This window comes from Scyliorhinus torazame, chromosome 9 (genome assembly GCF_047496885.1).
Source record: "Scyliorhinus torazame isolate Kashiwa2021f chromosome 9, sScyTor2.1, whole genome shotgun sequence".
NCBI lineage: Eukaryota > Metazoa > Chordata > Chondrichthyes > Carcharhiniformes > Scyliorhinidae > Scyliorhinus > Scyliorhinus torazame.
In genome coordinates this window covers 212,527,808-212,541,767 of record NC_092715.1, presented here as the reverse complement: position 1 = coordinate 212,541,767, position 13,960 = coordinate 212,527,808, and the positions used below count along the sequence as shown (strand labels likewise).

Here is a 13,960-nt window from a genome sequence, read left to right as displayed (position 1 = left end):
CCTTGAATTCATCACAAACGAACTACTTACGATTCCGGTAGATGTCTGAGCTATTAATCTCTTCCTCCATGACAGCTGTTGCTCAATGGTTGCATTCCCACCTCTGAGCCTGTGGGTCGTAGTTCTGTGCCCCAGTCCAAGACTAGAAGGCATCTGGTGCAATCTTGTGAAGCTTCTGGAAGTGGGAAAGGAGGCGGAAAATGGGAACTCAATTGCGCAGGAGGCAAAATGTCAGCTTCCCACCGATGGGATGAAAGTTGTGTATTAAATTGAAAGTGGATTGTGGGCGAATTGCGCTTCCCCATGGCAAGCAACGGGAAGCTTGTTTTAATATATTAGCATGATATGCATGCTCATTAAAATAAAACAGATTAAATTGTACCTTTGGAATTAACTTGGCGTCTACAAGGCACAAGCCAGGAATGTGATGGAATATTCTCCGCTTACTTGGGTGAGTGCAGCTCCAACAACACTTAAGAAGCTCAACGGCATCCAGGACAAGGCAGCCTGCTTGATTGGCACCCCTTCCACAAACATTCACTCTCTCCACCACTGATGCACAGTGGCAGCTTTGTGTACCAGCTACAAGAAACTCACGTAGGCTCCTTAGGCTTCCAAACCCAGACCACTGACCACTACCATCTAGAAGGACAAGGGCAGTAGCTGCATGGGAATGCCATCACGCGGAAGTTTCCCCACCCTGATTTGGAAATATATCACTGTCCATTCACTGTTGCTGGGTCAAAATCCTGGAACCCCCTTTCTAACAACATTGTGGGTGTAACTACCCCACATGGATTGCAGCGGGCAGAAGGCAGCTTCCCACCACCTTCTCAAGGGCAATAAATTCTGACCTACCCAGCGATGCCCACATCCCATTAATGAATGAAACCAATAAAGAACAAAAATCCTACTCCTCCATGAGCTGTGTTACAGGGGCTTTTCTAAGTTTGCTATCTATCCCAAAATTCATTGATCATTGCCTAATAATTCACAAGTGCCAGCTCCCCTCTGTAATGATACTTTTCATCACCAGTTTAAAGTTAGAAATGACTCAGTGATAATGTAGCTCACTCTGAGTCAAACATTTGTAGATTCTAATGGCATTCCAGATACTGGAGTACAAAATCAATGCTGCCACCCCCAGTGTAATGGTGAAGGAGTACTGCACTGTCCAAGGTGAAGTCTTTTGGCTGAGACTTCATATTCAGTCCATGATAAGAGAAAAATAGACATTGAGGTCAGGATCTAAGTAAGGTACTTGAGATGCATTCAAGCATGAAGGGAAATTAAAATAAACAATCCAAACACTTGGCTGCCTGGAAGCTATTACCCTGTCGATGGCAGCCTACTAAAAGTGTTTTCTCTTTGAAAATGAATGGGATCCTTGCAGATCAAAGTATTTGAGGGTGTTTTACGCCTTGCAATGTACTTTTCGCTTTCCATGAAGTAACAGCTGGTGATTTCGACACGTCTGTCTGATGCAGCAGGTGTGAGGGACAGGTGAGTGAAAAAGCACTGATTATTCATTGGTTCCGCCTGGACTTCTCTTTTGCTTCCAGACAGGGGTGATTGATGGGAGGGAGGGTTCTCTGATGGAGATCTCTGATGTGGTGGTCGTCTCTGATATTGCGGGGGGGTCTCTAATATGGGGGATCTCTGATACAGGGGTCTAGGGTGGGTAGGGTTTGTGTTGTGCGAAAGTGGTCCCTCCCTTAGTGCTCTTTGGTGGCACCTCCATTAACTACTTACTCCCTTGCCCCACTGCAAAGCCCATTGTGTCAGGATGAGGCTGGCAAATACTTGCACCAATGAACACCCGTGTAAATCCAGCCCAGAGATGTGGAGAATCCGGTGTCCAGACGGTTAATAAGATGCAAATGGGTTGCAATGAACCATTTGCATATTGCTGCTGTGCAAGGTGCGAATCTCGATGCCGCCGCCAGTGGGGGAACCAGAGCATCGCCGGCAGTAAACTCATTTTTTGTCTCACCTGGGTTTCTGCACCACATCGAGAACTCCTCTACTGGTGGTGGACTGAGGACAGGACAACACTTTATCAGCATCTCTGTCGGGATTGCTGGGAAGCAGAGTGTAGGTTTCAGGTGATGGAACTGCAAGAACAATGAAAACTTTTCAACAAAAGGCTGATCCAAAAGAGAAGACTGAAGCGATTTGATCTTGGACCCACTGTGGCTAGAAGAGGAGAACTCAGGACACTGAAGAACTTGTTGCTCCCTCAAAGGACTCTGGTGAGAAGCTTCAGAAGAAGAATGTTCTTCCAACTCCAGGGAGACTGTCACAGCTGTATCGAATTCTGATGCATCGATGACTGATCAGACATTGAAGATCTGAGATTTGAGTGAACTTAGACAACAAAGGGAAAAATATGACCAACTTCCTGTAAGACTGTCAGGAAAGAAAGTTTCCCAATGACATTTCGGGAGGATGAGGATTAGGCAGCAGTAAGCGAGTCACATTTTTCTATGTCTGAGGTTGCTCCATTATGGGCAATGGGAAGAGTTGCTGAGGATGTGGAGGTGAGACAGCCTCACAGTCTGCAATGAAAGGAATTTCCTGTATAACCAGCTCAGAGACAGAATTTCTGTATAGGGTTCTATGGCTTCATAGGTGCTAAAGATTCTGCCACCGTTTCTGTGCAGACCTCCAGCTCTGGAGGGAAGAAGGCTTTCAGCTTCGACTGAAGTCTAGGTGGCAATTGGCTTTCACCCTTGAACGGTACCAGCTCTTTGTGATCCTCCATCGACTCAGGCAAGGCAATCTCTTTGGAAGAAGCTTCATGGACAACAGGAAATAAAGTAAACCATGCATTGCTGGAACAAATGGGGTTGATTATCCATGGCATTTAGCTCTAGCCGGGATTCCCATTTGCCCTTTGAATCGGATGTGATGCCCAAAACGTAGTTCTCACCTGGCGTCAACCCTGCTACGAGTCTCCCAGCCCACTCCACCGGCAATATCAGATTCTCCCCCCCCCAAAGCTGGGAAGTGCATTGGGCGGGGACCAGGTACCGTAGACTCTGAGGGGGAACAAGGGGGTGAGTACCCTCTCTAAATTTACCCTAGGGTACCAAGTGGGTCTTTCAGGGGAGGTGGGTGTCGAGGGGGCTTGGGTTGACCTGGAGGAGCTCAGGTTGCCAGCTTTCCCAGGATTGGGGTCACGTAGCAAATCTTCCCTCTGTAGCCTCAAAAACCTTTAAAACTCTCCCATGTCAAGTTCAAAGATCAGTCAGATGAAGTTACAAGTCTCTCCTTTGATGTGCTGGGATCCTTTGAAGTGTTTTTTTCCCATACGATTACATGCCCCTTTAACTTTTTCAAGCCTTTGGGCCTGATGAGAAGTCTAAAAGCTTTGAACTGCACTCTTTGTATTCAATTTCACGGTCCATTGCCTTTTACAATCTCTTGATTGACAGGACAAGGCTATTTCAAAGGAGGGCTTAGTTTGGATTTCATATATCTTCACATTAACTCTGAATTGCTTTCACTTTTGAGCAGGTTTGGTTCCAACCACATTTTTCTCAGTGAGGCTTTTTCTGAAGAGCAGGTGTTGTTTCTAACTGCAGTTTTTTTTAAAAAGGTGGCTGTTTCTTGGTTTTGGACTTATTCTTAAAAATAGCACATGTTCTGCCTGAGTGCTGCCAGCTGGCATTGTGAATGGTGCCCTGGCAGTGTGAACCTGTCAATGCTGACCTGGCAGTGTTCGAGTGCCACTGCTAGGGTTCCAGGGAGTAGTGCCAGGTTGGCACTGCCAAGGCACAAGGCCTAAAGGGGAGGCTGAAGGGGTGTCTCTCTCTTGGGGGAGGGGGGGGGGGCTTGCCAGCGACTTAGGGGGACCTTGTCAGCGATTTTGAGGGGGAGCTCTTGCCAATGATTGGAGGGGAGGCGGGCGGGGGCTTTGCCAACGATTGTGGGGAAGCTTTGCCAACAATTTGTGGGGATACTTGCCAGCAAATGTCAGGGGCCCGTAGGGTTATTCTGAGATCGGGGCGCTCTTTAAAATCCAATCTCTGAGGATCTGGCCTTGCCGTCTTCTTCGGGTCCCACAGCCCTGGCTCCAAAATAATTTCTAACTCTGAGTAGATTGTGATCTGGATCGTGCCAATCCACCCAGCGGGAATCGCACCTCGTTTCCAGTCAGAGACCACATTTAGAAATGTTTTGGAAGAATTACGCCCACGATTTGACTGCTGCTCAGCCACTGAAAAACAGCTGATTCTTCTAAAAATAAAACGAGACAAACAAAGCAAGGAATTTTCCTTTGTCACTCTCTAGGAATAGCAAATTCAGGTCCAGCAGGTTTTTTTGTGGATGGTCACTACCTGCTGCAGTGCCTTCTGTATCTACCACCTCTGGCCTTACCTCATGACGAACTGAGAGATTCATAACTTGCATGTCTGCCCTGCGTCTAGTGGATAGACGGCGCTTACTGCCGAGTGAATAAACTTCCTCAGCTTTTAAATGTTAAACTTCCACTGCTTCTAAATAAAAGGTTGAAGATTGTTGTATGAAAGAAGTGAGTCATTCAAATGATGAGCATCATCTGGTTTTACTAGCATTCATTGAAGTATGTGAACATTCCCACTAAATAGAATTGTATGATGATGGTGAAAAGCATGGAGAGAATTAACAATCTGTTGCCCTTTGTAGCTAAGAGGAGTGATAATCCTGCCTTTGATCGGAAGGTCTATGCTGCTTGGACCTTGTAACTGGATGTCTGATGGATGAAGGGTCATTGGCTGAAGACAGTTGAGGTCATCTGCTAATATGTTAACAGCAGCTCCAGTATCAATTTTAAAAGTATTATTGAAGCCTTTAACTTTGACTGTAACTATAACTGATCAGTTGTGTGGATTAAGACCATCTAATCCCTTTAGGAATTCAGTAATTTCATCTTTTGTTTCCATGAAGGAATGTGTTTCATAAATACTTTCTGGTCTTCGACTTTGATTAAAATTTCTAGATTTGAAATGTCCGGTTTTCCCACACTGGAAGAATCACATGCCCCCTTGTGGGCAGTCTTGGCATCTGTGCTGGGTTTTCGCACTACAATGCAAGCATTTAAAATAGTTCCCAGCATGGGAGTTCCCTGCCCTTTCTGTTGGTTTGGTGAGCTTTGTAGGTGGGGATCTGCCCATGGGTCTACCCAATCTACAGAGTCAAGTGATGCCTTGGAGATGCCCGATTGATAGCCTCATTAAATGCTGCAAGCCCGGCCTGCTTTGCTGACTGCACTACTAGATTCAAAGTAAGACAATCTTTGGTCGTTATAAAGTCAGAGAGTTTTTCATCTTGGAAACCCACAACAATGTGAGCACAGATTAGCTTGTCCTTTAGGCAGCACGGTGGCACAGTGATTAGCACTGCTGCCTCATGGTGCTGAGGACCTGGGTTCGACCCCGGCCCGGGTAACTGTTGTGTGGTGTTTGCACATTCACCCCCTGTCTGTGTGGGTCTCATCCCCGCAAACCAAAGATGTGCAGGGTAGGTGGATTGGCCATGATAAATTGCCCCTTAATTGCAAAAATAATAATTGGGTACTCTAAATTTATAAAAAAAACAAAAAAGCTTTCCTTCAGCACTCCATATCCGCAAGATTAGCTAGGTGATATAGATTGGTTAGGAATAATTCAATTGCATCCCCAGGTCATTGTGAGTGCTGATTAAAACGTGCTTGTTCAATTACTAAATTTTGTTTTGGGCCAAAAATAGCTGTAAAAAGCTTTAATAATGGAGTAAAAATCTGCGATGGACTCCTGCACATCCTGCCTGAGCAGTACGCCATCTGCTATTGGACCTACTGCATAAATAAAGGAACTAACTTGAAATTTAAGTTCCTCATTGTGAAGATCTGATGTTGCTTAGAAATGGAGAAAATTATATTTCCATAACTCTCACTGTTGGGTTCTCTGAGGGCACTCGAGGCAGTCAACCAGGTGGGGCCAGAGCAGGGACTGTCATCTTTACCTCTCCCAGTGTGCCTTCTTCCACTGCCAAAACCTTTTGAGTTGTTTTCCATCATTTCTTCATTCTGTGGTTCCTTCAATAACACCAATGTGCTTTTTACATTGATGTCTCCACATTCTGAAATGGGCCCTCCTATCTTGGACTCTAGGGGTGGCACTTGGTTTTTAGACAGACTATAAACATACTCTAATATCTCCTTAACACCTTTTTATTCGTACTCCTTCTAAACAAAGTTGCAGAGTAGGCATATTGTTCCTAGGCATGATTCCAACCTCTCGAGGATCTAACACACGACAAACTTGTGTCAGAGGTACATCAATATCTACATCACACATTAGAATATCCTATCTGGTAACCCGCCACAGTACATTCTCCAGCTCTGAATTCCTGATTGGGCATTATAAAAAGTTATTTGTGAAAGATATCTTTTACAGCCAATTAACTATTTACGACATGTAGTCACTGTTGTAATGTAGGAAGCGTGGCAATGTGCGTGCATTAAATTAGTCCTACATCTGTTTGGAGATTTAAAGGTGGTTTTCTTCATTATGCATCCTGCACTCATGCTGGAGTGAGACAGTTCCTGGAGATAATATGAAAAAAAAATCACATGAAATGCAAACCTAAGCTAATGAAAAAAAATTAAAGGGAAGTTTTAAAAAGATCACTCCTTTAGGCTGGCTAGAATATAACATTTTCTCCCACAAATTGTCATTAAAGCAGAGTCCGTGGATACATTTGAAAGGAAATTAAAGAGTTGAAAAAGATTAAAATGAAAGGGTATGGGAGTGTGCAGGATAGTGGGATTAGACTGGGGCATGTGAAGGAAAGTACCAAACGCAGTGGAACAGTATGTTTCTTTATGGAAAATGCACTCTTAGGAGAAAGGTGGGAGCCCGAACACCAAAGACTAATCTTTTCAGGTTTTCAACACGTCACTGCCTTATTTTTCCAGGATTTATACATTGGTGCCAAAAGGAATGCTTTATGAACCTCCCATTCTTTTCTTTCTAATTTGTTCATGGGACATGGGCGTCGCTGGCTGGGCGTTACCCATTCCTAATTGCCCTGAAGTAAGTGGTTTACTAAGAGTCAATTGCAATGCTGAGGATCTGGAGTCGCATGTAAGCAAGACCAGGTAAAGATGGCAGATTTCTTTCCCGGAAGGACATTAGTAAACCAGATGGGGTTTACAACAATTGGCAATGATTTTATCAATAGATTTTGAATTCCAAATTTTTATTTAATTCATATTTCAGCATCTGCCATGATGGGATTCGAACCAGTGTTCCCAGATCTTTACCCTGGGTCTCTGGATTACTAGAGTGACACTATAGCTATGCCATTACCTCCCCTGAAGTTACTCTTTGTTTATTCATTTACAGGATGTAGGCATCACTGGCTAGGCCAGCATTTATTGCCCATCCCTAGTTGTCCTTCAGAAGGTGGTGGTGAGCTGTCTGCTTGAACCGCTGCAGTCCCTGATGTGTAGGTACACCACGATGCTATTAGGCAGGGAATTCCAAGATTTTGACACAGCGACAGTGAAGGAACAGTGATACATTTCCAAGTCAGGAGGGTGAGCGACTTGGAGGGGAACCTCCAGCCGGTGGGGTTCCCTGGTATTTGCTGCTCTTGTCCTTCTAGATGATAGTGATCATCGGTTTGGAAGGTACTGCCTAAGTAATCTTGGTGAGTTCCTGCTGTGCATCTTGTAGATGGTACACACGGCTGCCACAGTTCGGCAGTGGTGGAGGGATTGAATGTTTGTGGAAGGGGTTGAAATCAAGCGGGCAGCTTTGGACAGGCTTTGGGGGGCGTCAGAAGGTGAATTACTTGCAGCAGGGTTCCCAGCCTTTGACCCGCTCTCGTAGCCACAGTATTTATGCAATTAGTCCAATTTTGTTTCTGGTCAATGGTAACTCCCAGGATCTTGATAGTGGGGGATTATAAACTATAGGATCAGAATTAGGACATTCGGCCCATCGAGTCTGCTCCCCCATTTGATTATGGCTGATATGTTCCTCATCTGTTACCTAAAATGCTACAGATCAATACTTGGATTACAAAATCAGCCAGAGCATCTCCTCCTTAGAACACATGAACTAGGAGCAGAAGTAGGCAATTTAGCCTCCCCAGCCTAATGTGATCACCTTCAATGGCTGTTTCCATCATGGCTTCAACTCCACTCTCCTGCACGTTTTCCATAACCCTTCAACCTACGACCAATTAAAAGTCTGTCTGACTCCTCCTTAAATTTACACACTATTCCTACATCCACTGCACTCTGGCATAGCGAATTCCACAGATTCACAACCCTTTGGGAGAAGTAGTTTCTCGTCAAATCAGTTTTAAATTTGCTACCTCTTATTCTAAAATTATGGCCTTTCATTTTAGAATGTCCTGCTAGAGGAAGCATCTGCTCCATGTCTACTTTATCCATATCTTTTAGCATCTTGTATACCTCAATTTGATCTCCCCTCATTCTTCTAAACACTGGAGAGTATAGGCCTAAACTGTTCAATCTCTCCTCGTACGACAAACCCCTCATCTCTGTAATCAATCCAGTGAATCTCCTCTGAACTGCCTCCAATGCCACCACATCTTTCCTCAAATAAGGGGACCAAAACTGCACCACATGCCAGGTGTGGTCTCATCAATGCCTTGTATAGTTGCAACAACACTTGCACGGCAGCATAGTGGGCAGCACGGTAGCACAGTGGTTAGCACAATTGCTTCACAGCTCCAGTGTCCCAGGTTCGATTCCCAGCTTGGGTCACTGTCTGTGTGGAGTCTGCACGTTCTCCCCGTGTCTGCGTGGGTTTCCTCCGGGTGCTCCGGTTTCCTCCCACAGTACAAAGATGTGCAGGTTAGGTGGATTGGCCATGCTAAATTGCCTTTAGTGTCCAAAATTGCCCTTAGTGTTGGGTGGGGTTACTGGGTTATGGGGATAGGGTGGAGGTGCGCGGTTGGGTAGGGTGCTCTTTCCAAGAGCCGGTGCAGACTCGATGGGCCAAATGGCCTCCTTCTGCACTATAAGTTCTATGAAATTCTTACCTTTGTACTCAATTCCTTTTCCTATAAATGCCAACATTCCATTTGCTTTCCTTATTACCTGGTGCACCTGTATGCTAGCTTTCTGTGACTCATGCACGAGGACACCCAGATTCCTCTGTATTGAAGCACCCAAAGTCTCTCCCCATTTAGACAATAAGTTGCCTTCCCATTTTTTCGACCAAAATGCATAACCTCCACTTATCCACGTCAAACTCAATCTGCCAAATGTTGGCCCACTCTCCTAACCCATCTACATCCATTTGTAAGCTTCTTATTTCCTCATTGCAAATTACAATCCCACCTAGTTTGATGTCATCTGCGAAGTTGGCTATGGAACCTCCTATCCCTGTATCCAAGACATTTATAAAGATTGTAAATAGCTGAAGCCCAAGGAACGAACCCTGTGGCACCCCACTAGTTACATCTTGCCATCCAGTAAAAGACCCATTTATCCCAACTCTCTGTCTTCTGTCCATCAGCCAGTCTTCTATCCAAGCTAATAAGTTACCCCTCATCCCATGTGATCTCACCTTGTGAATTAACCTTCTGTGTGGTACCTTATCAAATGGCATCCGAAAAGCCAGATATACTACATCTACATGATCCCCATTATCCATTTTGCTTGTTACATCTTTTAAGAACTCTAGCAAATTAGTCAAACATGATTTGCCTTTCATAAAACCATGCTGACTCTGATGGATATTACATCCTTGGTAATTGATTCTAACAGATTTCCAACAACAGATGTTAAACTAACTGGTCTGTCATTTCCCACATTCTGCCTCCCTCCCTTTTTGAATAAGGGCATTATATTAGTATTTTCCAATCCACTGAAACATTTCCAGTGTCCAGGAATTTTAGAATATCATAACCAATGGATACACTATCTCTGCAGCCACTTCCTTTAACACCCTAGGATGTAGGCCATCAGGTCCGGGGGACTTGTCTACCCTCAATCCCAAGAGTTTGTTGAGTACCGTTTCCCTATTAATGCTGATTGTTCCAAGTTCCACCCTTTCTATTACCTCTGAGTTGCCTGTTCCTATAGGAATGGTACTAAGCATCCTCCACTGTGAAAACTGAGGCAAAGTATTGATTTTGCATCTTTGCCATTTCTGTGTTCCCCACTATTAACTCATTGGATTCATCTTCCAAGGGACCAACAATCACCTCAGTAACTCTCTTCCCTTTTATGTCCCTGTAGAAGCTTTTGCGATCCTTTTTAATATTCTGCTCTGGTTTATTTCATAATTTACCTTCGCTCTTTTTATTATTCAGTGATGGTAATTTCATTGAATGTTAAGGGGTGATGATTAGATCCTCTCTTATTGGAGACAGTCAGAGCCTCCCACTAGTGTGGTGCGAATGTTACTTACCACTTGTCAACTCAAAACTGGACATTGTCCAGGTCTTTCTGCATTTGAAAATGAACTGCTTCAGTGTCTGATGAGTCGCAAATGGTGTTGAACATTGTGCAGTCATCTGTGAACACCCTCACGTCTGATCTTATGATGGAAGAAAGGTAATTGATGAAACAGCTGAAGATGGTTGGACCACAGAGAAACCCTAGTCTGGAGCTAGGAATGTTTTGATTGCTGAGTTTAAAAAGTTGTTGACAACTTCAAGTCATCATGCAATGCTGCATGATGATAAGTTAAATATATTTCAACACAACCTTTAATGATATGGCTTTATTTAGAAAAGGTAAATGACCATTGCATTGACCAGCATTGTGAATGTGTTCAGATGCATTTGGATACTTTATTCAGATGCATTTGGATACTTTATTCAGTGGGTATTCTTCTTCATTCAACAGTATCGAGATTAAGATTTCATGCGTCAGTTTCACCCTGTAATTTTTTTTTTTCGTTGATTCACAGTTCAGACATCTGTTCAACCCTTGAACCGCTGTTCCACTGCTTCAACGGTTGAATAGATGGCTGAGATCTTTCAAAAACTCAACGGGTTTAATGTATCCCGATCTGGGAGTTTTATTGACATGTCTGTGCAGTGGAATTCATTATTTGAGATCCAAACTAACTTAATTGATGTAGTTCAGTGGTGGATGTTGACATCGCTTTCAAGGGAATGGTGAGCTTTGTTTTTATTGAACGTTTTATGAGAAGTTAGTATGATTAAAGCTTTTGAAGAGGTTTTTGAATGACTTTGTTTGTTTTGACAGTTTGATAGCCACTTATGAGTAGTATGTTTTTTCAATTGAAGCTTGAATGGCTTTGCGTTTCACAGCTTAATGAGCTCCGAAGGGGTTAGGTTTTGTGAAGAGGTTTTTGAATGGCTGTCGTAAACAATGATCATAACAGACTTAAGAAGGACATGTGGTCAGGCATGTGGTGGATGCAATTTAATGCAAAGAAATGTGATGGGATTTTTGAATGAAGGAATAGGGAGGCAACATAAATATATAATTTTAAAGTGAGTTTAGGATTGGAAAAATGTGGGAATTCACGTAGGTATATCTTATAAGATAGCAGGGCAATTTGATCAGGCTGTCTAAAACATTGACACCTAGTTCCTGGGAATGAATGGGACAAGTTGGGTGTGTTATGGAGGGCAAATATTTAGATAATAGTGATCACAATGTAATTTGGTTTACAGCAGTTCAAGAAAGGAAAAAACAAAAGAGAAATTACTGAACTGGAAGAAAACCAATTTCGGTGATTTGAAAAAGGAGCTAAAATAAGTGAACAGAAAGCAAATATTGGCCCCAAATTCAGTTCATGAACAATAGGAGACCTTCAAGGCATGGGTGCTTCGGGCACATACCAAGCATATTCCCACAGGGAGGAAAGATGCCACATCCAAAACCAGAGCTCCCTGAATGACAAAGGAAATAGTGGTTAAAATATAATAGAAAAAAGAACTTTATGACAAATTTCAGGTACAGAATACAATTGAAAACTAGACAATTCTTTTTTACGTGATGTGGGCTTCACTGGTTAGGCCAGCATTTGTTGCACATCCAAAATTGCCCACGAGAAGGTGGTGGTGAGCTGCCTTCTTGAACCGTTACAGTCCATGTGGTGTAGGTACACCTACTTTGCTATTAGGGAGGGAGTTACAGGTGGAAACTGAAAAGGACAAAAGATAGAAGGGAGATAATTTATGTCCCGTTTTCAGCAGGCGGAGAATGAACAGATTTTATGCTGGCGAGATATCCCTGCTCTCTGCCAATGATGTAATGTGGTGCCCAACGTTGAAAGTTGGAATCTCCTTTTATATCTAATTATGAATGTAGATCAGGCATTTACCCCACAGTCGCATGGGTGAGTACAACCCCCACGGGGGACAGGGTCATGCACGGGCAGTACCCTGATACGGCCAAGGCACTGCCAGGGGGCAGTGCCAGGGGCAAGGCTGGTGGGGGTGGGGGGGGGACTTCTGTGGGGTAGGTGCTGGTTGCTGTGTGTCCATAAGGGTATATCCGTGTCATTTGGGGGGGGGGGGGAGGAATTCTTTGGTCGGGGGAAACATTTCAAATGCACACTAAAACCCTTCGGGCACGGCTATCCTCTCCCAGTTGCCCAATAATATCTGTTGATACAGCCATCTTTGAAGGTCAGCCCACCCATGGTGTATGAAAAAAGTCTTGTCTCCAAGATCATCTTTTTAAGCCTATTTCTCAGCAAAGAAATTTCATCGTTCCTCTGCTGGTTTTCTGGAAGCTTTTCTAGCCCAAATGTGTTCAATTGGGTAAACCTGCACTCCCACTCTTGTTGCCAGACTGTGATATCCTAGGCATGACAAAAACATAGTTCCAGTACCCAGTTGAACTGGTCAATTCCAGTTTGGGTTTATATATATATAGCAACACAAATGGCCACATCAAGGTGTTATCACAATGATCAAGATATAGAATATGTTTCCTGAAAGCAGAGTGGCAGCAGATGCAATAGTAAGATTCACAAGGAATTAGTTGAATACTTGGAAGGGGGAAACATTTACAAGGCTAGGGAAATGAGCAGGGCAAAGTCAAATCTCAGCGGCAATTTAAAAAAAAATGTTTTTGGGCTGGTCACTGTTTAGTCCGCAGGGACTGTTAAAGAATCCTTAATACAAGAGGCTGCAATGAACATTGAATGAATTCCAACTTATCAGAGGAAACCTATAACAACTGTGATCTCCTTCATTTATTTATACAAGGGGCTTAACACTTTGGCCAGCGAGTCAGGAAAGACTGAAAAATAGCCTGATGCTCTATTGGGATGGACGTTTGACTTCTCTTTCATATATTCATTCATGGGCTGGAGGCATTGTTGGCCAGATCAGCATTTATTGCTCATCCCTAATTGCACTTGAGAATTGGTGGTGAGCCGCTTTCTTGAGCGGCTGCAGTTAATGTGTTATAGGAACATCCGTAGTGAAAATAGGGTTAGGTCACCTGATGTGTTTCGCTGGGCCCTTTTTGCATTGATTTTATGCCCATAAAATGGGTGCTTTGTGTTCTAATTTTTACATTCATGATCCTCTTGTGCCTTTGCGGTCTGTCCCAAGTTGGAACACTGCCTTCGAACTAATCAGGGGCCCCAAGTGAATTCAATGAAAGAGAGTGCAACACATCAATGAACACAATCACAATGGGTGTGCTAGTGCATGAGTCGCAAAAAGTTGGTTTTCAGGTGCAACAGGTGATTAAGAAGGCAAATGGAATTTTGTCCTTCATTGCTAGAGGGATGGAGTTTAAGACTAGGGAGGTTCTGCTGCAATTGTATAAGGTGTTAGTGAGGCCACACCTGGAGTATTGTGTTCAGTTTTGGTCTCCTTACTTGCGAAAGGACGTACTGGCACTGGAGTGTGTGCAGAGGAGATTCACTAGGTTAATCCCAAAGCTGAAGGGGTTGGATTACGAGGAGAGGTTGAGTAGACTGGGACTGTACTCGTTGGAATTTAGAAGGAT

At 43.7% G+C, this 13,960-nt stretch overlaps 1 protein-coding gene across 1 annotated transcript in view; it reads left to right on the top strand.

The window, feature by feature from the left end:
* The window catches only part of LOC140429719 (A disintegrin and metalloproteinase with thrombospondin motifs 3-like), a 376,678-nt gene that overhangs the window by 260,713 nt on the left and 102,005 nt on the right, over positions 1 to 13,960 (top strand). The gene's annotated exons all lie outside the window — the stretch shown is intronic.